The sequence below is a fragment of the Corvus moneduloides genome, chromosome 14 (assembly GCF_009650955.1).
Source record: "Corvus moneduloides isolate bCorMon1 chromosome 14, bCorMon1.pri, whole genome shotgun sequence".
Classification (NCBI taxonomy): Eukaryota; Metazoa; Chordata; class Aves; order Passeriformes; family Corvidae; genus Corvus; species Corvus moneduloides.
In genome coordinates, this window is record NC_045489.1 from 4,205,328 (window position 1) to 4,230,940 (window position 25,613).

Sequence of the window (25,613 nt, forward strand, 5' to 3'; positions counted from 1 at the left end):
AGACACAGCTCCAACTTGGAACCGCCGTTATTTTCCAATTAAAAATCACAAGACCAAAATATTAATTTATTAAGCCAGCATTCAGTTCACACAGCCACAACTACAATTCTGAGGAATATATTCTTTTTTTTAAGAGAGGCTGTCGGGATGTCTCTGGCATAAATAATTTAATGTGACAAAACAGTTTATTGTCTGCTGTTGATAGGCAAACAATGCTGTTCCATATTGTGAAATACTGGCTCAACATGTAAAGAACTCTAAAGGATTTTTCTTTGCGAGGAGAACAAAATTTGTTGACATTTTTCCAACTGTTTTACCTAATAAAGTATTAGCTGAGTTAGGCTTTGAGAAAGATTATCTGCTGTTATCATAGAAGCAAGTTAATAAAGTGACAATAACAAACTGATGTATCTGTCAAAGTTTATAGATAAGGATGTCAAGCTATAGGTTATCAGCCTACAGAACTGACACAGTTCATATATCACAGCCCCCCAACACACACTCTGTCAGCATTGTTTATTTTCAGTCAGGAGTTAAATAATGACCATGTACTAAAAATGCCTTTGGGGAACTGCTTTGTCTTACATACTGTTCACCTGTTTACTTCAGAGTAAGTTTTGACTTGCTTTTATTTAATTTTCTGTTTGAACAGCTGGTATTTATCAACTTCAAATGGACTTCAGGTCAATACACTGCAAAAAATTTTACTGCTGTTTCTGCACTTGCTGCACACACAGAGCTTGTAAAATGCTGATGAGAACAGCTCCACACCCCCCAGCCCAGCTCCAGAGGAAGCCAGGGAATGTCCTCCATACCCCTGAAAGCAGGGCAGCACTGGGAGAGGAGGAGAACACACAGAAGAGGAGGGGGTTTCCAAGGGTCTGGCCACAGAAATCATACCCACTTTGTACAGCCCACCACCACCACCAGCCCTTACTCCTTCCTCTTCTTCCTGTGTGTGTTCCTTACAGTATTCAAAACTGGTTATCCATAAAAAGGCAAGAGATGCTATGGGGTTTGGTTTTTTTTTTCCCCTGTCTGTGGTTTTGGAACAGTCAATGGCAGAGAAAAAAGTTCTGCTGAAGTCAGAGGTGAGGATGGAAAGACGACACAGCCATGGAGCGGAAAACCACCAAGATTATTTGTTTTCATCGTAAACACATGAAGAAATCTCCATTTGTTTTTCATAAACATATAATTAATTAATCCTATAAAAACTACTCTTGAAGAAGTTATGAAAAGAGTTTAAATTAGACGATGTTAAAAAAAAAAAAAAAAAGAAAATCAAAATGTGAGCAGAAAAATAAATGCCTGGCTATAGCCAGTAACAATATAAAGGGTTTCCATCTTTTCCATCTCTTTATTCTTTTTTTCCTCTCTATGCCAGGCAGGGTGACTGAAAGATACTATTCTACCAGAAATCACTTTCTGGAACTGACAGCTCTACCTGTCATACTTGACGAAGCAAAAAAGAATGGAAAAGATTATGAATTCTTAATTCAAACAGGTTTCTATTACTTTTTTTGGAATCACTGTCTGAGTACAGATCTTAAGATACGGGCTAAGAATTAACATATTACTCTCAGAATGCTTTTTCTAATCTGTGGATTTTTCCTACTACTACAGTACTTTTTTTAAAAGGGAACTGCAGTAAAAGGGCACATTTAGAATCTCCATTTATTAATGGCAGGAAGAGGGGAAGGAATGGGGGAGGAGGTGAATGACACCCCCTTAAGCAGAAATTGCTACTGACAGTTCTTCTTCCTCAACATTAAATTGGCCTTTCTAGGTACCAAATTTAGGGATCTGAGTTTGACAAAGTGTTGCAGAACTGGGGTATGAGGGTTTCTATGCCCCCTACTCCTGTTCAGAAGAGCAAATAATATGGTCCTTGGGCATGAAGATACAAACACTACTTCACCTGATTCCTCCTAGTGCTGGATGACCTTAAACCAAGTCTAGAGACCTTAATTCTCCTGAAGTCCATTTTATCAGTTAGAAAAGACAGTAATCTAAAAAACTCTTTTTAAAAAAATCCTTCATTATGTAATGAATCATTTGCAAATAAAAGCCTTTCTTTTGCAGTCATTTAAGTTATAATCCAAATCAATCACTTATTCGAGGACAGTCAGTTTAACTTATACACCAGGAGGCACAGAAAGGGCTGATTTATGCAACCAACACTTTTAAATTCAAGTTATTAGATGGCAGACTCAGAAAAGCCAAGTGGACAGCAGAGATCTGGGTGTCCCAGCTCCTGCTCCAACTTGAATAGCAAATAAAAATTATCTGTTTTCTTAGATTGAAGTCACCCTATTTCAATAATGCTTCACACTGCTTTTACAGAAGGGACTTCAGTCCCTTCACATGTAGGATGACTGCAAAAATCCCCGCAAATGTTGAATCTCATGGAACAAGAGGCTCCAAGACCTCCTGAGCTTCGCGCTGGAAACTTTTCCACAGGAGCCCAAGCCATTGTGTGAGAGGAACCAGGGGGTGCCGAAGGACTTGGTTGCTATGGTGGCATCTCATAAATCATCAATTATTGTCTGTTATTATGAAGGTGACAGCCTCATAAAGAGATTTGCATTTTCGGCTAATTTTAAGATTTTTTTTCCTGCAGACATCATTTGCTTTGTAAAAGAAATGTCATGACAACCAGAGAACACTTAAGCTTGTTATCGGGTAGTCAGGCAGCCGCTTGGCCCCCATCACTTTGGCATTTGAGCATCGGAGCCTCTTTTGCATTATTGAGTAGTTTATCTTTACAGTTCATAAATATATTTCTGAACGTGGGGACGGCATAATAGGAGGACGAGGGAAAGCGATGGAGGGCTCCTGGTTGCCACGGCAACCTAAACTGATCAATTCCCTGTCACTGTTTTAAAAGAGGCACCACTCTCCTGTGGCCCCCAATGCTAATTACAAATGCAGGCCCTTCGCTGGCATGTTCAGCTTCCAGATTAAAGCAGTTCATGCCTAATTTATCATTTAACATGTCCTCCCACATTTGTAGTGCCGCACAGAATGAATAACAACTTCACTTGTTTACAGCGTTTTCAACTTAATTTCACTAATTATTTTTGCAGTTGCAGGAATCCAAGGGGGCGGCTGCCCCTCCGGAATGCCATGCCCAGGAAGGGAATGGGCAGGGAACGGGCAGGGAATGGGCAGATGGACACACAGGGTCACCCTCCCCATGCCACATCCAGGCTCTGCCCCCCAGGACCCCCACAATCAACATATTATTTATTTATATCCTTCTTATTTTCAATAATGTTTCAAGTGACTGGGAGACCTTTTATGGGAATGGAAAAGAAATTATGGAAAACCTGGTTTAGTTTCATAGTAAAATAGTTCATATTGTCCTGTGCAAAGTTTGAGATGAAAATGCTGCTGATTTACCCTGCAAACTGGACACAGTTTGGCCACTGACTGTCCTTCCAGCCAAACTTCTACTGCTTCCTTTAAGGATTTTGACCAGATTTTATGCAAACTGAACTTTCAATATGTGTTTCAACACAGCGTTTATCGCTTCCCAAACTCAGGCCTCTCAGAATGTTCTTCCACATCTCTGTAACCAGCACTTGTAAATGTCTTGGAAAACCCTTCCCCACCCTCTACGTTCCAGAACAACACAGAAAAGAGTGCGAAATCTCTACAAGAAAAACCAAAATGTGCTGGACCCAAGACGCTCTCAGTCACGACAGCAGTAACTGCTCAGACATCTAGGAAAATAAACCTACTTAAGGAAGCCAGCACTGACAAAGGCCAAACTCTGGTGTCCTAATATCTGGAAAAGTCTCTGACATTTCTGCTCTCAAGGATGGTATTATAAACTCTCCATGTTCCAAAACACTCTGTAATTCGAAATTAAAAAATAAAAAAAATCTGTAAGGAACCTGTAAGATTCAGCTCTGGCAACAGGAAGAGTTCTGTGTTTGAGCACTGCCTCCCCCAGGGAGCCCTGCATGAGGGAAGGGATTTTGGTTCCCTGGTAATATTTGCACTGTTGCAGTCACAAAGGAGATCATTTGACAGCCTCTGCCCCAGGCAGCTCCTCCCTGTCATCAGTTTTACAAAAGGGCTCCTTCCCAGAACTCCTGTTAATCAACAAAAATTATACGTCCACAGAAAGTGCAAACCCTTCAGTGGGTCTCGGGGGGCCCGGCGAGGCAGCGCTTCCAACTGCTGCTCATCCCGGCAGCTGCGGCGCTCCCGCGGCACATCCAGGCCCAGCCTGTGCTCACAGGTGCTGCGGGCTGGCAGCACCAGCCTGGATTTCTGCGCTCCCCCAGCGCCCAGGGCACAGCCCCGTGCCCCATTCCCAAGGGAATAGGGGCAGCTCGGAGCAGTGAGAAGCGATCTGGGCACCACAGCCGTGAGCGGAGCCTGTCCGGCTGAGCTCGGGCTGAACGGGGGGACAAAGCTGGGCTTTGAGCAAACGCTGCTTCGGCTTTGCACTGAGCTTTAGTCCCATTGCAGACTCAAGGGCACCCCAAATCCTCCTGTTCTACCACAGCCAACGGGAGAGCGCAGGGATGCGGGAATGAGAACACAGCACAGCCGAGGCTGTTGCTGCTAAGAGTGGAAGTTTGTTTCTTAAAAAAAGAAAAAAATACATCCATAACAACTAAACTTTTCTCATGTAGGATCTACATTCTCTGTCATTTGCATTTGTTTTGTCTTCTATTATTTAGCCCTTAATACCCTTAGTGAATACTACAGGGCAAGGCCAGACCCCTGGCAAGCAGCAGCATTAAGGACAGCTTAATTCTACAAAAACAACCCAAGAAACAGCAAGTCTATGTTCTTTGCCCTGATAAGAGATATGGAATTTATTTTAAACACACAAAATGGTTGGAAACACCACAGAAAAGAAGAAATAGCTTGAAAAGTATTCCATATTATCACAGTGTATGTGTATGACTATGAACAGCCCTCTGAAGAATGAGCACTAACAATTTGTTTGTTGTATTAATTTCAGTCTTCAAAACTTTGAGATGATTTGGAGCAGAATATCCTCTTGTCTTCCCTCCAGGTCCAATTCCCAGGGAAAAGCACCATTTTTGAGGAACACCTTTCAAAAACTCCTGTAATACAGTAAAGCATAGGCCATGCAATGGCAGTTTGCACCCTCCTTCCAGAGAGTATCCTTAATGCTGACATCCATTCTTTAAAATCTTTAACACACAGAAAGCCTCCTTTCCCCTCTCCTCTCCACAAATAAGTTCAATTCCATTAAAGGCAATTGCATCAATTGCATCACACTGGTGTAAGTAGAGAGAAAAGCTTTTTTGTGCCAGCACAAACCAACACCAGCTATTGACTCACTGCTTGAGTGTGTCTGCCTGTTTGTACACCCGAATCACCCACTGGCACCACATGCCTTTTAATGTCCAGCTTTCTAACATTTTCTTGTAAACTTACCTTTTCCAGTCCTCAGGGAACCAAGCCTTACACTCTAAACTTGAACTACATCCTAGCACACAGTATTAGCATACAGTTTCACACCACACACAGTTATCAAAACCAGTTCCAAATAAAAGCACATAACCTCTCCCAAGATGAACCATGGTATCTGCTGCTCTCAATGTGATGCAAATCCAAAATCTGTATTTCACACAACACTAAAATCACACTGGGTTCTCCACTTGTGCTTTCAAGTCCATCTCTCCCTGCTGGCCACTGACCACAGCAGCACAGAACCCAGACAACAGGACCATGGGCCAGGCAGGATCTGGAGAACTCTCTGGGCTCTCAAGCAGGAAAAGGAAGAGAGCTATTCACTGCACTCTGTTTTATCCACACTGCATTGTCTCAGCTGCTAGGTAGACTGTTCATTGTTTCAGTAAGTCTGTTACTGTGTTTAAGGCATGCAGGAGGCTGTGCACTACTACTCAGGGTTACTCAAATAAAGACAACATATTAAGAACAATCACTCCATCTCTATAAAACGGTTACATGCTGCTCAGAAGAGAACACGACAAATACTTTAGCTCTTTGTGAAGCACCATAATTGCTCATGATTTGCCTTTTCATGATTATATCCTCATTCAAATCTACTTACTTGCTCAGTCCTTAAGGCTGGTGCACTGACTATCCACAAGAAGGTAGGATGGCTCGAACACTTAAGGAACAGATTGTTCCAGTCTTGCAGGATTTAACACTCCACTCCACTTACTGGTGTGTTTGCCATGACACACTATGTTTTATTAATGTCTCAGTCCTGTTATTTAGTGAACTTAAGCCTCCATCACCTGCAGAAATCCCTGGTCCAAACTACACCCACTGGATCGACAGAGACGCTGGTGCAGTCGCTTCAGTTCTGTTTCACCTGCCAAAGTATAAATTCAAAGGAAGATGGGATGTACTGGCAGCAATGTAACACACCAAGGATCTCCACCGAGCACAAATCTCTCCCAACCCGCTCTAAATCTGTTTGCTTTCACTTTAGGATAACTAAAAGTTCCCCAAGAGTTAATACAGCACCTTCGGGTTATTAAATGGAACATGAAGAAGAACATTGCATTATTATGCTGCACATGGCTAAGGAATTTTAGTATTCACAGGATTATGGTAATTAAGTCTTCCTTCACTTTGGGTGATGTGACACTTGCTTGACTATAATGTCACTCCACTTAAAGTCTGTGTAAACAACATTATCTTAGTCACTCTGCATTACATTTCCAACTGTGAGCAAAATTACAAGGTCAAAGTGGACAAGAATGTAGGTAATCCCAAGGAAACATCATGTAAATGACTTGCTCAAGGTTCAAGCTGGGTTTTCAAGGGTGGTAAAAGGCTTATGTACTACACTGATATTTTAGTCCTGGTTTGTAGAAGGTATCACTGGCAAACTGCAGTTCTGTTTGTAGGGACATTCAGCTTTTCAGGACTCTGCAAACTTCTCCTTTTGTAAGGACTGGGCTGCCAAACAAATGCACAGAGTAAAAGAGGACTGATTTTGAACAAAAAGCTATATGGAACCAACAGAATATTAATTAACTCTATAAGTGACAGATGCAAACAAAGAAATATATATTCCACTGACATCATTAACATAACACAATAAAACCTCCACTAAACTGTCAGTCAAGAGAGCTGGGAAAAAATATTAACCTCATTGTTAAGAACAATTCTTTTAATTCACTTAGCCGGACTTGCTTTACCTTTGAATATCAAATAGGAAAGCATTCAGTGTCTTTTTTGTGATTTCGATTGTTAAACAGACAAACTTGCAGCTGAATTTCTTTTATCCTAATAAGTACACAGCCAACTCCAAGCACACAGACATGTTTCAGTGTATATGTAAGTATTTTATATATATATACACCAAGACTTGTCTAGTTCTCAACCACCCAAGATTTAGTTTGATCTCATACTGAACAAAAGGACTGCACAGGTGAGCAAGCTGCACTCCTCAAATTAGCAGGTAACATCTTACAAATCCATAAGCTCTGCAAGTTTGGAAACAGCAGCTCACCCCTTTACTGCACCATAAAACTCACTAAGCAGAAGAAACCTTGTTAGCATTTCCAAAGCTGTTCAAACATTATAAATCCATGAGCATTCAAGCCTCCGTACTTGGAGACATAACAAAATCGGGATGGTTGGGATTTATCAGTAGCGGGGCTTCAATAATTCCTGGGAATTCCACCTGCAGAGAAGTGGTACCCAGGGACATGTCACTGACATTTCGGATCCTTGGAACTGTCATTTCAGCCATTTCTATCTAGAACAGAAGCTGTGGGAAATTTCATTAATGACAAAACTACACTGCTTCAAGTTCTCTTAGGTAGGAATTACATTTGGAAGTTCAGTGATAAAAACCTCGGCCAAAAAGCTACAGGAGTAAAATCTGCCCACCTCAGCTCTCCCCTTGCTACAGTCAGGGATGGGGCTGCCAGGAAGAGCCAGGAGCCTGCTCCCAGCTCACTCACTGTGTCCTGCTGCAGAACCACTGGGCTGGGCATGAACACCAAAGCTCATGATGTGCTTAGTGGCCATCCAGGCCGCATCCTTCTTCCAAAACTCCAAATACAATATAATCTGATATAATAGACCTTTCAGCTCTAGTGTATAATCAAGCATGACATAAACATGACAGATAAATACTAACAGCTAATTTAAAACAATACACAAAGAAGTCTTCTTCCCTTTAGACCACCTTCTACTGCATGTGTAAGACACAGAAGTATGTCTCCTATCTTTCTTCTTTGCAGCTGTTAAGCAGGATGCCCCCACAGCATTCACTTCTGAAAACACCACATTGGGTATTTCTTTACCTGGTTGCTCCTGGAGAACGTTACAATGAGACACCAGTGACAAAACTCCCTTTAGTAAATTCTTCAGCATGAAAGGCTTTGAAGGTAAGACACTGGCACTGCTTCCCCATCAAACCTAAATTCAGAGTGTAACTCAATTATACCACTGATTATACAGCATGAATTATTTGTAGCTTTTTCACAGTTGTTTGCAGCCACAGATGTCGAACACAGCTCAAACTTGTGATCCAAAACTCTGCACCTGTGACTATGGACAAAGTCAGGGAACGATGCTCACTGTGAAGGCAAAAAGATGTTTCCCAGGTGGGATCATTTGCAGACATACAACCAGAAAAGATGTGCAAACACTGAGAGCAGCAGATCTGCTCTGTGCACCACAGAAACTCACTGCTATCCCTGAAAAAACACCATAATGCAACTCTTAGATCCCTTCTGCAATAGGACATCCACATATGAGAGGAGAGCAACATCATTTAAACTGCATTTCACAGCATTCAGCCATTTTAGCCCACTATCATAGGTGGTTAAAACAAGTAAATCATTTCATATTTGAAATATTTCAGTACTCCCCAATCACACTTGTTATTTATCTTGCATGTCAATGATACTTGTCACATACATTATAACTTAAGTCTTACTACAGGATTTAATGGAAAAACAAATAGAAAGTAAGTGCCTATAATATTACTAATGTAAACAGGCAAAATATCACCAAGATCAGTGGCTTGGTGTCTATTTTGGCAGGAGCTGAATTTGGCCTAATGACTTCTGGTTCTGATTTAGTGAGGGTTCCCCGTCATGTACGACTTTGTAACTTCTTCAGTATGTTTTCTTTGAAAAGTAAAGGTTTTCTGTATGAGATTGGAATTTAATTGTTTCCTTTTTAGACAAATATGCTTTTGGATGGATGCTGATGGAAAGGGCAATCAGATGTCAAAAGGGCAGCAGTACAGTGAGATTATGTGCCGAGGTCTAGGGCAGGACAGGCAAACAAGGGGGATCTCAGATCACTTGAGCAGATCCTTATAAATAAAATCTCAGATAACAGGCTTTGTTTATTCTGCAAAAATGCATATCAGCAGGTCAAATCAACTCCTGTTATGTTAACTACTTAAGTTACTTTCTTATTAACAAATATTCCTGATAGCATAACAGAACTCTCATCTGTGAGCATCTGGAATGCAAGGAGGGAAAAAAGAAGAGTTTAAGTAATTAGGAAAGAGATGTCCTGCATCTAGAAGGAATGAAGTGTAATCTTGCCATTTGAGGGGGGAATAAATAAACAAGCTGCAGTAAGAGAGAGCCTGTGTGGCAGCAAGGAAACAATGCTTAATTTATGTGGAAAATCGCCAGTGCCACTCTTCATTTTTTAAATAACTTTCTTACCAATTCTACTACAGATATGTCAGCAACAGCACGACATTTACTTTTTTTGCACACATGCTTGAAAATTTCTTTATGCAACACTCATCTGAGGCAAATCTCACTACAAAAAAACGTGTTGTAATAAATCCAGGCTCACTTTTTAATTGCCAAGTGTCACCGAGTTAGTCCTTTCTCAAGGTGCAGGAAACTCTAATGGAGACCCATTCTCCTGCAATGTGATTATAACCCACAACTTTTATCTTGTGAGAACATATCAGAATTCCAGACCTCTTTAATGTTGAGTGACCATGTGTGAAAAGCTGCCTCTTCCCAAAGAGCCTGGCAATTCCATTTGGCTTTTATCCTCCTTTTAGCAGGTGCTCTGTACAGACCGAGATGCATTTAGCAATGATCCCATACCTCACCAAAGCAGCCTTCCCTGAGAATTTCACATCAGTTACTCCCAAACATCTTGGGGGAAGGGGCAAATTTGAGAACTTAGCAGGAAAACCTCATACAATCCAAGATGAGCACAAGAAGCTGCTCCCTACCCAGAAATGGATTTGTTATCCCCCATGGCAGGCACACACCACCACGTGTGTCCAAATTCCCTGTGAGTACTGCAGCTATTGCAAAATCCCAAGTATTTTGAAAACACAGCATTGAATTTTTTTTTGTTTTAATAATATATTTTTTAAAACCAGTTTTGCAAAACAATCTCATTTAAACATTATTTGGGAGCAAGTTTCAGAGTATGTGAAGGAAAATGGGTATTTCATTCCTTGACTCCATTTTCTGCGTTTAAGTATTAATTTTCCACCTTTTTTTCTGCCTCTGAAGAGCATCTGTTCTAAGAGAACAGAAAATGGAAAGAACACAGAAAAATACAGTTTGGAGTGGTCCAGTTTTAAAATAAAAACAGTAATTTACAAACCAACTTTCTCAGCATGCTCTAACACTGAGCTGCAGCTCCTCTGGACTATTGCTTTCTAAATTATTCAGGGACCACATTCTGCAAATGCATCTGTGCAAGTCCAAGTGCGAGTCAGCTCTGTCTGCCTGATTCTTCTGCATGTAGAACATTCCCAGAGGTCTCCTAATCAAAGTGATGCTGAGCAGAAATCACTGCTGGACACATTGGCTTTAATGGAAAAGTTTGGTGGGTTAGAATAATGCTTTTTAACGTTTTTCACCCCGTGAATTTCTGAGGTAGGCCAATGTAAAACTTTCTAGTGTTAAGACTGTTAAACTCTCTTTTTCAAGACTTTCCAACTTCTGGGCTTCAAGAATATTAGAAAAACAGTATCTCTGTGTGTGTGAGTTGGAAGTTGGAAGATAGAGGACAGTGAGTTTGTGCTTGTCCACCATCCTTTGAGCAGTTTTGCAGGTCAGCTACTCAGCATGTAAAATACAAAATATGATCCTGGTTTGCTTGCATGGAGATTTTTAAATGCACTTTAGGAGCAAAATATCAAGTGACTCTGCTTGGAAAGAAGGGAGTATTAATCTTAATATATCTATCTCATTATGAGTAACACCAGTTTACTGAAAAAACCCCAAAGAAAATAGAGAGTGAAAGAAGGTCAAGAGGACTGACAGTAAACCTGCGGGTCAGGGAACACTGGGTCAGAGATCTCTGAAGATTTAAATACTAAGATGACAGTAAATCTGCAAGCTATTCTCCATCATGTGACATTAGACTAATTACCAATACCTTTCAAAAAAAGACAATTAAAAATCTTGTATTCTTAAGACAATTTAATTTTTACCTTCTTCTCAATGTAAAATTACACTGAGAGAATTTAACTTAAAGATCACAAGCTGAAAGGAAGAGTTCACAGGGAGTGGAACAGCATCGTTCGCTCAGGGGACTGAACTAAAAATCCACATTCATTATTCAGGCTGTTACACAAATCAATTGGGATCTTTAGGCAGACAGAGTGTGATCCTGCTGGACAAGGTGTTGTTGTATTCCTTGGCTTTGTTTCCAAGCAGTCTGGGGGGAATCACAGATTTCTTCCTGTTTTCCTGGGAGCAGATTTCATGGCCCCAGTATATGTGATAATATGGACAGAGGAACAAACTGGCCAAGAACCCAAGCACAACTTTCCCCCCTGCATGCTCCCTGACATGAAATGGGCTGTAAGGAAGTGTTCATGAGCAGCCTGATCTCATGTACAGAACAGCAAATAACCATTTCAAAGGTGTGACCAGCAATGGAGGCTATTTCCCGTCTGCACACCTGAACAGGCAGCTTGCTTCAATTCAGATGTAAAAACCACTACAATTCTTGGAAATCCAGCTGCACTCTCAAAATTCTCAACTAGATCCTGCAACTTCCAGTGTGAAAAATACACAAAAATGTGGTTTAACTGGTACCATACTCTCCTCCCACTCACATACACTTGGTTGAACCAACCATGAAGGACATTTCTTTTCTGATTTTCAACCTTTCTTTCCTCAAGAGGAATATAAGAATTAAAAAATTTTGCACTGCAAACATTTCTAGTTCTTCAGAATTGCTGCAGTTTGCCTTTACCATGTTATTAACAGCTTAAACATAATTCTGCTTTTTCTCAAAGGTCCTTTGACACATGTACATGCTGATAATTAGGTGAGCTACATTTACACTTCTGCCTGTAATACCTGCTGTGGCTACTGATAACCCCAAATTTGCTAACGTATTACTGCAAGAAAACCAAAATTGATGTGAAGGGAACTTAATGCAAGTAATACTCTCAGGCCCAGCCTGTAAAGGCTTCAAAAAGCTTAATGATTTTCTCAGATGTGCTGTAAAAACAAAGAATCTCATGGTTCAGTGTCAAATGGCTGCTAGAAGCCAATGTTCATCACAACTGGAATGACTTGTTCATCATAGATTCCATCAATAATTGTTTCAGTATGTGAACGTGATCAATGTCGCTCTCATCAAGTATAAATCAAGCTGTGTATTTTCTAACAGGACCTTCAGCATTCTCATGGATCCTGCTCCACAGTAAGATTTAATCAATGCACGAGCTCGAGTGACCAGGCATCTTTCCCAAAATGGCAATTATTTATGAATTAAGAACTATAAAAACATCCTGATGTTCTTGGCATAGAAAGTTTAAATGATACGACTTTGAATATTGAACGAGGCAAATAAAGTGACTGTGCAGCACTGGATCACACCAGAACTGCATTTGGAGCTGCCTGATTTCAACTCAATTAACATATTTAAATCATTACAGCTGAACAGTGGGAAAAACTCCATTAGATCTAGAGTACAAAAAACAACATTTATCAGAGATAAATGGGAATACCAAGTCTATCCCTTTTGTTTCCTAGAAAAATGACTCCATTTCTACAAGTTAACAGCAGAGTTAAAAGGGGATTCACTTCTTTTTTGGTGTCACTGTCTGAGCAAAGCCAACCAACCCACATGAGCAGCAACACTGCTGCTGCTCATCTCCTTTTTATCAGTTTCTTCTTTCTACCAGCTACTTCAAAACATGGTTCTGGGATGAGCTGTCACAGACAGATGCAGACTGACCTGGGTATTTTACTGTACAGACTGTCGTCTGATCTCTTTAATGACTAAATAAAGCTAAAATATTACATAATTAGACAAAATATTTCCTGAATAGGATAATTTTAAAAACTAATCTTGAAAACAATCTTTAAGCCTTGTTTATGCCTGTAAGGAGTTTTAAATTAAACGCTGTATTTTGGTAACTCCAGAGCCGTTTTAGGCTACAATTGTGCTGCACAGCGTCCCCCACGTTTGGTTCACCTCCCACTCCTATAGCAGAGGGGAAGTTCTGCCAGCACACAGATCCAGCCACGATGTGTGGAGTGCAGGATTTCTCCTGAGGAGGGAAGGGTGGGATCTGGATATCCAGAGGGTGTGGAACCCCTCCCTGCCTCAGAAACTTGGAGGAACCAAATCCTGCAAGGTCTCCTGACAAGTTACACCACAGTCTCTGTCCAAGACCAGAAGACAACCTTTATTTGTGAACCCAACCCCCTCCAGCAATGACCAGTAAGACTGAATATCTGGGAGTATTTTCACACTTTTTCAGATGGGTTTTCCCCACATGCATTTCACATGTTTTGGTATTTTCCCAGCTCAGGTATTGTTAGAAGTGCAAGGGAAGCCTGGTTTCTTTGTGCTCAGAATAGAACAGCAGAAGGAGCAAGTGCACAGAGGTTGCTCAGTTACTTGCCCCTCAACTGACAGATACCCTTTTATAATAATTTCTGATATAAAAGAAATAGAGTTATATATCGATATATAATTCAGGAGATTTTATATTTTCCAATTAAATGCCTTTCAACCTTTGCTCTTTAAAGGTTATAGAAATTCATGATTTTAGCCTCTCCTCAGAGTTCCTATCTTTAGTCATAAGGTCAATCAAATTCCCCTTTTCAAATGTTACATCTTTAAAGAATATGGTAACCAGAACAAAAACAATATCCTAAGTGAGGTCAGAAGATTTCCTAACCTTTACATATATTCCTTGCATTCTTATTCCATTACTGGCTGTTGTACCCCTTCTCCTTCCCCTTTCTTCCTGTCTCCATGTCTCATGTCTGTTTTCAGCTATTTTACTGATGTCTCCATGGTTTAAAATTATATGCAGATCCAATCCCCTTCAGTTCTTTTGGGGCTGCTACTTTGCTGGAACAACTTACAGAAGAATTTCCAGGCCCTTTCCTTACCCCATAAATGCTGCTGATGAAATACCACTGTTTGATGGTTCAAAAGCTATCTGAAGTTTACTTTTAGAAAGGATTACACTAAAACAAACTCGATGAACTTGTGTGAGTTACATCTGCCATTATTTCCAAATTGTATATATCAAAATTCAAGTTTTATAAAAAGCCACATTTATTAAAATACAACCTGAACCACTAAAATTTGACCACTCATTTAAAGAAATTCAATCAAGAAACGAACTTAAAAAAAAAAACCCCAAACCACTACTGCTCCAAACAGTCCCTCTTATATCACTGGTGTCTAAATTACTAATCTGGTTAACATATTTTGCTGTCAGGGTTAAGATAAACCATCTGGACAATTTTGCTACAAATTCTTTCTTGGCTAAATGTAGTTTTTATTGTAATTTGCCTCATTTCCTCCTAATATAACAACAGAATGTTGCTGTGTGGATACATTCCAGTGACCTGACAGACCTTTCCAGCAACTCCAAAATGTCTCACCACAAACTTTTTCTTGATCTCAACATCACCATTTTCTTCTTATTTGTCTTCTTACAAAAACGTGATACTGGAACCAGCTGCTAAGAAATGCCAATTCCATCAAAGTCCTGAAACTGGTAACCAATTTTTTCTGAGTTTAGTAATTTTAAGAAACTGTCAGGTGGCTTTTCAGCCACACTTCAGAATAACCAGGGACTCTCCGAGTTCTCTTTGTACCTCTCCAGTGCCTCTCCTCTCTGTCACATCAATTCCTAAACTCTTATAAACTGCAATCCAGTCACCTCACTGTGCAAATCCATGGCTTTATTGCCATGTTTGACCACACAGAATGCAGCAAGTTCATGGCACAGGAAACATGAGCAGTGCTGAGTGTTTGGGAATCGCTCCCCTCTCCCGGGTTTAAGGCAGCCCAGTTAACATCTTCTCACACACAGGGTTCATGCAAAGACACTGCAGATTGTCAGACATTGAGAACTTGTCCAAAAATAAATATATCAATAAACCAAACCTTTTTGAACCTCACGAGTTAGTTGTATTGCTGTGATTTTGCGTTTTTTCCCTTCCAAGGGGGGGGAAAAAAAAAAAGGAAAAAAGCAATTCTGCCCTTTCTATTTAAATGTTTGACTAACTAGAGATTGAAATTCACCATTTTCCCCCCAAATTGCTAGGCAAATCAAATTTCCTCCTAAAATGCATATTCATTCCGTAATATAAAAATAAGCACAGAGGCAGAAAGGTTTACATGTCAAATGGCAATTTTCCTAAATGGCTCACGCTTTAACTTGTTTTCTTTTTTCATGTCTTAGCCATGACAAAAGATTTAATGGCCATCATTACTCAGATGTTTTGTCAGCACACCATGATGAATGCACTCTTCCTGGGTGTTATTCAGAGTTACCTCACAAGATTTCTCTTCTGTGTTACATTAACAACACCCTTCATACTTAACAATTTGATCTATCACACATTTGACTAATGTTACCCATTAGAGTTCTGTGCAAAGACTTCTTGATTCAGGGAAAGATAGTTATTAAAATTAAATATATCCTTGCCTCTTAAAAATGTATTTTCTTTAATTACTAATATACATTAAATAGGATCAATCCATTAGCGCAGATATCCCATAAGCTGTCCACGAAAGTAAGTGTAAAGAGAATGTATCATCCATTAATTATAACCATTCCACTCGACCTGGGGAGGTGCTGCCACCTCTTCTCTCAAAACCCTCTCCTCTGGAGTGTAAGAAAGGAAACAAGAAACAGCAAGGAAAGAGGGGGAAAAGCCAAAATCCTACTCAGCTCCAGGATATGATGAGTGCCCAAGGCCCAGCTGCAGGATCATGCCCCAGCAGGCAGAGAACACTGTGAAGCTTTAGCTCCTTCAGTCTCCCAAATCCAGCCACACACCTGTCAATGTCCACTGGGTCAGACTGGAAGGGACTGCACACCAGGAAAGCTCGAAGGCTGAATCCAAATAAATTAAAATGGGAGGGATCAGAGGTGCAAACTCAGGGCACAACAGCCCAGCCCAGCACAGGAGCACTGGTGAAAAACACAAAACTTCACATATCAAGAGCCCAGAACCAACATTTCTTTTTAAAATAGTCATTTTTGCTTAAAAACATAAACTACCAGGAGATAATGGAACATGCTTTGGACACTTGTTCAACTAATGATTGGCTTTTCAAGTAAACTCCCAGCTGAGTGTGGGAAATCAATATGGATTTTTAATGGCACCTATACATCTTGCTGGATTTGACAGAACTTGCAAACAAATACAAACAATCTTCAGGAAGCTATTTTGCTCAATTATAAAGTATGTAAAAAAGACAAATAATGACTATCTAGACATCATCATTATGCACTTCACTCACTTGGATGCATCAACAATACCAATAAATTACTCAGAATTGTTTTACAGTTTTTGTTTCATCTCCTCATTTTGGAGAACCTAGATGATGGATCTACAAATAAGCTGTTTACTCTGGTCCAAAAGATTATGGAATGGTTTATTTGTATTTCTTCCCAGCAGTGTTTGTGCTCATGAGTTTTTTTCAAAGGGTATTCAGAACTTAGTTCATATTAGTTGAACTGATCCTGCATAAAACTGCTTGAAATAATACATCAGCATTTACAATGTTTAGAAAAAAGCAGCTTTCATGCTTCGATGTAAGTATCATAAAATCTTTACATGGAAGTACTCTGAGCAGTGGGTTTTTAGCTTGATTTGAATCCCCCTTTGCAAACACCATTAACTGCAGGTAACATTTTACACAGCAAGCAATAAAAAACAAGATGAAAATGTAGTGTTAATATTCCCTAGAAAACCCCTCAATATTTATTTTGTATTATCTGTAATTAAAGATTATAGCACGGAAGTACTGACCACCACCTTTGTTTTCTCCTTTCCTGTTCAAAGTGTTTATTTTCCCTTTCTGTCCTACAGAAATTATTTGCACAATTAAACATCACCAAGACCAGCACAAATTGTCTGTACAAATGCCACAAGCCAGAGGTGAGATTTGGAAAATCCAGCTCATTATATCTGCAAAAAATGTTTGACTGTTTTGATATACAGGTGAGGGTATCAGTCATTCCATGCAACTACAAACAGGGCATACACACTGTCCTGCTCTCTCATGGAGGAAGGACCAAAGCTGGCAAAATCAGACCTGTTTCAGACCACCACTTAAAGAGTGGAATTCCTTTGATACCGTAAATTAAACATTCCAAGCACCACAGTTATTATCAGATTACAGACAAAACTAGATATACCAAATTTTTAGTGTATTTGCCTACAGCACTATCTGTGGTTTGCTCCAGTGAGAAGTCTGTGTTCCAGTTCTAAAAGCCCAGGAATTACTCAGAACTCAAAATTTTGCAGGCAGAGTCCATTTTTACTGACAGCTTTTACAGAGACGTGTGGTGAGACACGAATCCTCTCCGGTCACCATCTGAAAGCAATCAATGGCATGGGACAAAACCCTCACATTTTAGGGGAGAATGAATCCTTTCACCTTTTTCTTTGGAACCACGATGGAAAGCCCTGCAGCAGAATGTGAGGCATCTCCAAAAGGGGTCAATTAAGGAATGACATGACGACTGTAGCTGTAGCACAAGAAAAACTCTGCCTGTATTTTTGCTTGTAAGGGGACAGCCTGAAGCTTGGGGGGCGGGGGGGGGAACCCACTCTCTGCCACACTCCAATGTATGTGACAAACTGGATTAATTCCCTCATGTCAGCATCCATTTCAAACACCCCCTCAAAGCTAGAAGTCCATTTCCAAAAGGAGACAGCTGTCTGTAGCCATATCCCAGAGAAATCTGCCTGTCACACACCCATCCCCCCCCCAGCCCAGTGACCACAAAAGCCACTTCAGAGGAAAAAAAATCTGGGTGAAGTTTTGTCAGAAGGAAAAAGGCAAAAAAAACCCAAGAAAAAATAACTTATGAAACACCATTTCTTGCTTTCAGAATTTGTACCAATGTCAGATCATTATTCAGCACGAACAAAAATATTTATCCTGGGGATTGCAAACACATGAATGCATTTTATGACGACTTCCCTTTACAGACCCTGAGCTTATTTCTGGCCTCTATTATTCCCATTGAAGAATGTGCCTTCTGTGCAGGGAAAAAAGTTGGGTGTAAAATGCTACCAGATAACCCAATACAGCCACTTGCTCATGAGGTTCAGCCCTACAGACTGCTGCACCCCAAACCTCTCCAGGGTTTCTGCCCTCCTCTCTCTGGGAAAGGTGCACAGCTCCAGTGTAAGGAAAGGTCAGCAGGGTAAGGAGAGAGATATTTTCAGGAGTTCTCATTCCTAACCTCTCCACAAAGATTCCAGAAATAAGGAAGCACTGGCCTGCCTACACAGACCAGGGCTGAGAGGAAGAGGATGAGCAGTTTCTCCCCACACTCCCAAGTGAATGCCAGCACTATCCAGGAACAAACCAAGGAGCATTTACTGTATTCCAATAAAACCAAACAAAGTGGTTCCTGAAACCAAGGATTTGACTGGATTTCTACCCACAGCAAAGCTGTGCCCACGAGAGCCTGCACTGCAGCTCCTGGCCTGATCCTGAGCTGAATTCCCCGTGCCTGATCCCGAGCTGAATTCCCTCCCGTGGCCTATCAGCCATTCATCTGTCTGCAGTTCATTTAGAACTAAACTTAGCACAGGAAAAGGACACTTCAAAGCAACTATACAGAGTATTGTGAAACACTCTAAGAGGTTTAGGGCATTCAAGGAAGAATCATTCCAACCTCCTAAAGAGAAACATCACTGACCCAAACGCGCTTTGTGCGGCTGTCACTGGTTTTGTCAACTGTGCGAGCTCAACAAATACAAGAAATTGTATTTATCTCCTCTGCCCGTTTCCCATTTACACAGAGTTCGACAGGCTCGTAATTAACAGCCTCAGAGAGAGTCAGCTCCTGAAATTAAGCAGCTGAAAATGAAGAGAAGTGAGGAGGTTTGTTTGAAAGAGAAATACCTACGCAAAGCACAGGCTTACACAGCTTAGGGCAGACTTGTTGCAATCTAAAAAAATAATACAACCATGAAATCTATGATGAGAATGCTCCGTATAAAAACCACCACAGGATTAAGTTCAAGAAAGGAATTTCTCATGCAAACTTTGCACTCTAATCTGAACTTTTACTGTAAGCATTCACTTTCAGTTCAATTATATTTTAGGGGATATTTAGCCAAATACTCTGGAAAATTTGCCTTGCTCTTGTCTACTTTAGGAATTAGAGGGGACCAGAGATCACAGCTGTCTGGAACAAGATTATGTTTGTAAAGTACAAAAATATTAAAGATGGGAATACTTTTAAAACAAACAAACATAAAAATCTCAAAGCAAACACAGATATCTTTCATCTTATTAAGAAAACACATGACTATTTCCTTTTTCATTCTGTACAAAAGAGTCTTATTCAATTGTATTTAAAAACCCTGACAAATTCTGACAGACTTTCCTCTTCCACACGAATTTCTAACCAATTCTCTAAGCATACACTGCGCAGCAAAGAATGTTTGGGGAATAAATGATGCCATAGCAAAATAAAATGCACCGATTCCTGCACAGTGAGTTCTTGAAAGAATTCCAAGATTAAAGGAACATAAAAAATGAATTACCCTTTTTCACCTCTCATGAGAGTAATCCTCCAGGTCAGCTTTGAGGTACATCTGAAACAAATGGTAAACTGTTTGGTAAACAGAAGGATTTTTCAGAAGCCCTTTTTGAAGGAATCATGGGAAAGTTTAGATCTAATCACAGCATAAAGATGAGTTCAAACTAAGGTTGGATCTTTTTTACACATCCTGCCTATGAAACATACTGCATGGAAAATCCAGGGACTCCAAGGGACCCATTCATACCAGTGACCTACTGTCTCTGCTTTTATTTTTAGCAAGGATGTTGGTTTTCTTAGGAAGAACTTTATTATGCTACTTATAATTTTGTATCTCAAATCAGTCCCAGTAAGACAGACACTGGTGTCTGACTTGCAATCACTTCAGCAAAGGGAAACAAAGAAAGAAAAGCTTAAAGTAACAGAACATCAACTGAAGTGCTTATGGTTTCCAGGAGTCTGGTTTCCAGTTTGTGCTGAGGGTTCTGTGCCACCCTGACCCCAGGCAGGCCACAGGCAGATGGTGGTCCCAAAGGCTGCTGTTATCAGTGCAGCCACAGCCAGCACTGAGAAACACCTCCAAATGCTCCTCGTCCTCACTCCCCTGATGCACAATTCAGGCTGGAATACACTGCTTACACCCAGCAAAAAGCTTTTCCTGATCTCCTGCAAACACAAGAACTGGGAATTCTCAGGACTTAAGAACAGGCAGAGCTTGGACACAACACCCCCTCCCCACACCCTGCACTCAGCTGGTGTGAAACAAACCCACAGAGAAGTTCCCTTGTTTCATTCCCTTATTAACATGAGCAATGGGACTCTCCCAGGAGCTGCGGCTCCATCGCTGACAGGAATCATCCCACCTATGCTTAAAACAAAACCAGCCAACTCTCAGCTGCAGAAACAGCATTTGTATTTCTCCAAAAAGGGATGGCAAGTCTTTAATTATTAAACCAATTGCATTTAGCAGATGGTCAAAGAAAAGTACTTTTAAAAAGTTGCCCAGAGGGTTATAAAAACGAGCAAGCTCCAACAGCTGCCAGCTGGTGCGTGAAATCAATAATGAGAAAACGAGTCCGACTGTATCTTTGTGCTCATTGTCTGGCCCAAGCCAGCCAGGACAAGGGACTGGGACGTCACAGCCCGGCTGAATGGATTACTTGGATCTAATTAGGGAAAGACAAACATGGGAAGCGGGGCTGTAACGAGGGAGCCCGTGCGGGATGGACGCAGGCAGGGCCGGCCCCAAACGCCTGGCCTGGTGCGGCAGGGCCCGGCCAGCTCCAGGGCCCACAGCCTGGGAAAGCCAAAATGCAGCACCAGCACAAAAGCCAAGTTAAGCAAACATAAGGAATGTTTTACTGATTTTCTACAGTTGATGCAGAGCCTAAAAATCCATGAAAATGCGCAAAATTACTGAACTAAAAAGTGAACGCTTTTCCGTATTTAATCACTACAAAGTGTGGCTAAGGATATAAACTAATGTTAAGTCTCAGCCTCCCAAGAGCAGCAACCTGGTTATCACTGCTTTTTGTTCTCCAAACTATGCTCGGATTCGAGTTTTTTGAACCATGGGCCTCTCATCAACCTTAAAACAATATTAAATTTCTACAATAACATGGCAAGACTTCAAGCAAAAATGTAGAGGAAAAATAAACATTACTAAAGAGGTAAAAATCAAATCAATTTTAAAAAGTAATTTTGTTTTATTTAAATAATTTTAACAAATAAAAACTTACCATAGGCACCTGCCTACCTTGTACATAAAAACAACAGATAGTTTTTCTGGAAGATTATTTATTGGCTTAATACGTTATTCCATGGCTAAAATCTTCCCCTAAATTAGCAGAAACCATCAGTTTAGTTCAGCAAGCATTAGGGGTTTTGGTTGGGGGCGGGGGGATGGGGGTGTAGTGGTTTTTTTAAAGTTCACCCTGGAGAACGCTGAGTTGTTTGATGAAGAAGGGGGTGGGAGAGGGAAGCAGTCACATGCGAGAGTAAACAAAACAGAACTGGGAAAAGCACATTAAGTAAAATTTCAGCTGCAGTAGCATTGTGCTTAAAAGACAGAGACACCTCACAGTTAAAGACAGAAGTATATCAAATCCCAGGATCTTACTGACTTGTCACTGTGGTTTTTCCAGTGAAGGTCCATTGATAAACAGACAGAAAAGCAGATTAAGATAGGCAGAATAAATTATTAATTGCTGCTCTAGACAGCCAAGATAACTCAACACAAAAGCATTCCAAATGTTATTTTTAGCATATAAATAGTACACTGTGTTTTAACTTCCATCAGCTGTTTTCTTTATCAGATTTTTATCTGAAGATGGGAACAGCATACATCCCTTCAGCTCCCATCGGCTGCTACACTTGGTAGGATTTTATCTTGGGGAGAAAACAGAGCTCTGGGCTGGAACTCCATCAGCTGGTTTTGTACTTACTCTGGACAGGACATATTGAAAACTTTTCTTGTGCACACAAAGCCCCTGGTCCATATTAATGCATGGAAGTGACACTTCCTGGGGACATCCGGATACAGACCACGCAATTAGCACTGGTTTATCCACTGGAATCTGCTTTTTGCAAATAAAAAACTGGCTTTATTTCCATTCCCGTGACAGACAGGCAGCCACAACCCATCCACACTGTGTGCAGGGTGCTCGTGCTGCTCTGCATGCAGTGAGCAAGTATGATGCACAATTATATCCATTCTGACACCTATTTGGTGAAGAGAGACGGCTTCTTGGATGTGCCTGGAACTGGATTTTCATTGCCATCACGGTTTGCTTCTGTTTTTAAGAAAACCTAGGATTTGTAAACAAGGTTCATTTTCAGAAGCTCAATTTACCTTCTATTATCACATAAATTCTGTATCAATAAAGTGCCACCACCATTTTTCTTTTCTGCTGCTCAGCAAGGCTTACTTTCAATCACACAATATATGAAATGTAGATTGCTAGCACTGAGCATTAATTTTGTCTACTCATTTATTTAGGAATCCTGAAGCAGACTCCTGAAACATTGCTTACAGCAGAACTGTAAACTAAAAGGCACTGGAATAATAAAGATAAGGCTGTCCCATTTAGAAAGGGAAATTTCTACATTCTTGGGTAAACAGAGAGCTCTCATAAATCGAGTAATGCCTTTTAGTGCTGTCACTGTGACTTGAGTCTAGAGGGCCCATTGTGTTCCCTAAGAAACTTATTTAAAATATTTACTGTAGAATTGTTTTTAGCGAGAATGAATAAATTTAACTGTTTTAAACAAAATATTTTGTTGAAAGTATGCTTTTCATGAAGTTCCTTTTAATATCTGAATAAACACATCACTTGTAAGAATCATGACTTCCAGGCTCTGTATTTGCACGTGTGCACACAGATTACAAAGACACACAGACGTGGGTCTTGTTTGTAACCTAAAACTATGCATTTTACAGGAATCACTTTATTTTAATCAAATTCTGCAACCTGTAAGTCCCCATCCCCTTCTAATGACAGTCACACAATGTCTTCCCTTTGGTGAGCCCAAGTACATGCACCAATCCTGGTTGAAAACCTCCATGAAAATAAATTGAGATAGTTGTGCTCAATCGTCTTTATTTGTATATCCAAAAAAATTACCCCTCTGTCACTCAGATTATTTACTGGAAGATCGAGGGAAATAGTAGGGAATATGTAAAAAGGGGGGGGAAGATTATGATAAAATCAACAGCAAAGAACATGAGACCACTTAAGTCAGTGTCAGCTGTGTAACTTTAAAATAAAAATGTACCATCTAACAGAGATTTGGTGAAAAATCCAGAGAAGAATCACCAGAGGTTGTCAGTGCAGCCCAGTGGACAGACCAATCCCCCAGGAGTCCTGCAGCCATGACCAGCAGAGCTAGGCAGACCAACACAGATCAAGCATTGCAGAGGCAGAAGAGAAAAAAATCGTTCTTACTCCTGGAATGGCTCATGGTACGTCTAGAGCATGGCTCAAGCACAGGGATTTAGGGATCCCCTTGCAGAAGCTGGGAATTGCAGACTACAGATGTGTCAACTCCACTTCCACAGCCACTTTTACAGAAAACACAAATTACAATAAAGCTTCAAAGCCCAATGGAACACTGAATACACAAGACCAGACTCTAAAACATTCTGTTATCTACAGCATTTTACTGATCACTATTGCATTTTTTCTTAACCTACCTATAAATATATTCTTTTTAACCAGGTAACTCCTACTCAAGCTGCTCATTTTGCTAAAAAAAACCCACATTAAATTAATTTTAAAGCATGTGCATAACTTGAGACCTGGTCATCTTCTACTCTTCTGTTTTTACTACACAAAAATAATCATTTTTGTGTTTGTACAAAAAATTTCTGTGTTAAGATAAAGGAACTTTCAACTTCAATAACACAAGTTACATTTAGCACAGCTAAATAAAGGTATTTAAAAGTCATTGACCATTTATATTTTACAGCATGAAATGCTGCTTCCAAAGTGAATGAAAATGGGGTTTTTAAATGATTTTTTAAAATTATGTAAGTCTTACTAGAATACAACCATCCTTAGTGAAAAAGCCAGTAAGAGTTAGTTATGGCAGGATGTGTTACAATTGTCACAGGGTGATGGTAAAAGGACACTGACGGTGATTTTTTTAATTCTATTTCAGAAACATTCACAGAAAATATATTAATAACTTGCTCTGTATTGAATAAAACAACTCTTCTGCACTGCAATTATAAAAATACAAACAGCCTGGCATGAGCACAATGACCTGGATCACCTTCAGTCCAACAGCAGCCACCCTCTGCGTCATTTCTCGAAGATAAATGCAGGCAATTACAGAAATACATGGTGAGTACCAGCCAAAATCCAGACAAAAACCAGCACAAAATACAGCTAAAAAATCAGGAATGTTTTATCAAAAAACCTAAAACTTTTCCAAAGCTACAATTTCTCATAAAACCTGGAACTTTTCAAAAGCTACAGTTATGAAATATTTATCCTAGAAGCGCTGTCATTTACAAAATTCAGGGATTATCTGCACCCAAATCAAACACATTAAAGTGCAGTGTAAGTACCTGAACAACCTTAATCCTGTGCCCCACCTGTAGGGCTCAGACCTAAAGACCCTCAGGACACCGAAGGCAATCATGCATTTGGCAGATGCAATGAATTTTAGGATGCTGGTATAAAAGAAACTTTTGAAACTTCATTATTCTCTATCACAGAGTAAGTACTGGGGACCATCGTGGCACACCCCAAATCTTGCCTTTTTCCACCCTAACTTGGCCAGATCTCTTCAAGGAGCTCAAAAAAGCTCAAAAGCTCAGGAGGTGGGAAACTGAGGCTGGTTTTTGAAAAGCACCTGCTGTTGGATTAACTCTTTTCTTTACAAAGGCAAGACTGAACAAAGTCACATAAATACTGTCTCTGGTTTCAGTGGGAGTAGATGGGTTTTCTTCAGAAAATACAAGGCTCTTTGGGGTGATTTCTGACTCAATTCTGCATCAACAAGCAAAGATCACAGCCAAAAATTGCGCCTCTGCTTCTTCAAGTTTTCCGTGGTTCCACTTCAAAAAAACCAACTCCTTAGTACTGATGGTTATTTTTTGAAGATTACATTT

The 25,613-nt window shown here is 40.3% G+C and overlaps 1 protein-coding gene across 2 annotated transcripts in view; it reads right to left on the reverse strand.

The window, feature by feature from the left end:
- Window positions 1-25,613, reverse strand: part of DACH2 (dachshund family transcription factor 2) — a 250,069-nt gene that overhangs the window by 165,315 nt on the left and 59,141 nt on the right. The window lies entirely within an intron of this gene.